Consider the following 2584-nt stretch of genomic DNA (forward strand, 5'->3'; position numbering starts at 1 on the left):
AAGCTTCGTTGACAGTCATCACCGTTCTTATAGGAACATTCTAGAAATCCGCGTCTGATGACGCAAGAGTCCTTCTCTTAGAACATAACAAATGATCCACGACATAATAACTTAAAGTACGTAGGTCATGGGTGCTCAATGTGTCAGTGCGTGTCGGCCGCCGTTTCCCCCAACGCGGAGGTGGGTCGGGCGGGTAGGCAGGCGCGTGCGTGCGGTCACACTGGGGGCAGGGAGGAGAATAGAGCTCCCCCTCACCGGCCACCAGTAGCTGGGCACCCCTGACGTATTTACTTCGCCCGGCATGGGTCTTCCTGAGTATGCTATATACATAAGACTTGTAAAAGGGTTAGGAAATGGAACAATTATGGGCCAATCATTTACAATATTTCATCAGGTCCCTCGTCCTCCTTGTCTCCCCACTCGTCTGTGTCTGTAGGAGAGTCTGTTGTCATTGGAAAAGTGATCTGCATATCTAAATATGAATTGAAACGAAATGGTAAAATGGGTCCGGTTGCTTCATTTGCTTCTGAGATGTTAGTCTCCGAATGGGCGTCAGAAAAATCCAAAAATCGCTCTCCTTCATCTGGGATTCCATTTGGCACAGTGTGTTTTCAATCCCAGGGATCCAGTGTGTCATAATCTGTGTGCGTGTGATGGCTGGACATGACGTCACAGACAAATACGGCCGCCACTGGGATGCGCATTGACTGAGACTTAAGCAACTTTGCGCTTTTATGAAACCCTCCCTGCTCACTTTATGTTATCATCAAAGTGATCTATTAGTGGGCTTTTTCAGATTTTATTTATTTATTTATTTATTTTACAGGAGGCTGAATGTGTTGCACACGCATTGAATGGTATTTGGAGCTAATCATAATTGCCCATCGCATAAGGCTTACCTGTAGGTTTGGAACACAGTCCCAATGCGTGCTGCTGCCACCACCATGCTACATTGTGTGTAGCTCTTTTGATCATGCACAGTATTTTTGTTGTTGTTGTGCAAAGCACACCTTTTGGAATGGCCAAAAACTTCAACCTTGGTTTCCTCCTACACGTTTTCTCATATGAGTTTTGGGAGAAATTCCTGCAGCCCCTTTCATGATACTGTCAGCTCCTTAGCATCCAGCACGACCATTTTTTTTCCTCATCTTTTGAACAATTTAGGAGGGATGTCTGGTTTGTGGCAATGTAACTGGGTGCTTTATTTTCTCCACTAGATGATGACTGTAGTCACATTCCCAGTTATAAGAGGGTGTGCATGGTTGTGCAGCCACGTTGTTTGAGCATTTTATTTTTGATTCCCAAGTGTAAGGGATAAAAATAAGGGTCACATACAGTTATATTAAATGGTGGAAAACATTTTGGAATAATTTATCTTAGTCCCTTTTATAAATGGAAAAAAATCATAGCATTTTAACAGGGCTTTGGAGAGTTTTTACATCCACCATATCTGTGAAAATAAATACCAGAATGTGTATGTGTGGGTTTTTTTTTTAAACAGTGTTATAAATTTCACTGTGACCAGAGAAATGAAACTAATCATCTGATTGGTAATTGTTCAGAGCCTGACATATGTACTTTCTGATGATACAGAAAGAATCAAATATAGATGTTCAAGGTGGAAATTTGGACCATTGCTGTTTACAAAACTCCCTAGTTAAATCAATATCATTAGGTTGAGGTCCTGACTCTGACTGGGCCACTCCATCAAGACTACATTTGTGAATACATTTTTCTATCCTTCAAGCTGAAAATCAAACCTTAATGGTGGTCATTTTTCTCACACATGTAGCAATAAGTGTCCCTGTCAAAAAAGTCAACTTTTATCTGTACACAGAGTACTTTGGACGTGGCCCTGTCAAATCCTCTGGTGCTCTTTTGCAAATGTCAAGCTGTAACATTTTTCATTTTTTTTAAACATACTGTTTGTTTATTTGCCATGACTTAATGCATATCAAATCATGCATTTCATGAGCAATTTATGCAGGAATTCAGGTGAATCTAATTCCTCTCCAGGAGTTGGAATCACTCTAAAATGTGACACAAGAGCAATAAAAGGTTGCTAGTAACCTGATAATGCCTGTAATGTTTATTGTTTATTAGTGCTCAAAAATATGACTTAAGGGCATACTACCCTGAGAAGGCCCGATCTCGTTAGATCTCGGAAGCTAAGCGGGTTCGGCCCTGGTTAATACTTGGATGGGAAACTGCCTGGGAACACCAGGTCCTGTAAGGTTCTCTCACCGGCTGAAATGCAGAGGGGTTGCGTCAGGAAGGGCATCCGGTGCAAAACTGTGCCAAACGAAGATACGTTCATCTGAGGTGACAAGCTGTGGCGACCCCTAACGGGACAAGCCAAAAGCAAAAGAAGAAGTGCACAAAAAGATGCAGTCTTCTGGCAATTAGATCAGTTTCAATGACTAATCGAGCAAACGTCTGTTGCAATGACCATTGTGCAAGGGGCACTGAGACTTCAAGATATGTATGCAATTTAAAGTGACTAGTAGAGCATAATGATGGACAAGATTTATTGTGGAAATGTTGTAGATGCTTCTCAGTCGATTGGGAAAATGGAGAAGATGCT

General features: G+C 41.9%; 1 pseudogene; it reads left to right on the top strand.

Annotated features, from left to right (window-relative positions):
- Positions 1-2117: 2117 nt before the first annotated feature.
- LOC133513877 (5S ribosomal RNA) lies at positions 2118-2236 on the top strand (annotated as a pseudogene).
- Positions 2237-2584: the final 348 nt, after the last annotated feature.

The sequence above is a fragment of the Syngnathoides biaculeatus genome, chromosome 15 (assembly GCF_019802595.1).
Source record: "Syngnathoides biaculeatus isolate LvHL_M chromosome 15, ASM1980259v1, whole genome shotgun sequence".
NCBI lineage: Eukaryota > Metazoa > Chordata > Actinopteri > Syngnathiformes > Syngnathidae > Syngnathoides > Syngnathoides biaculeatus.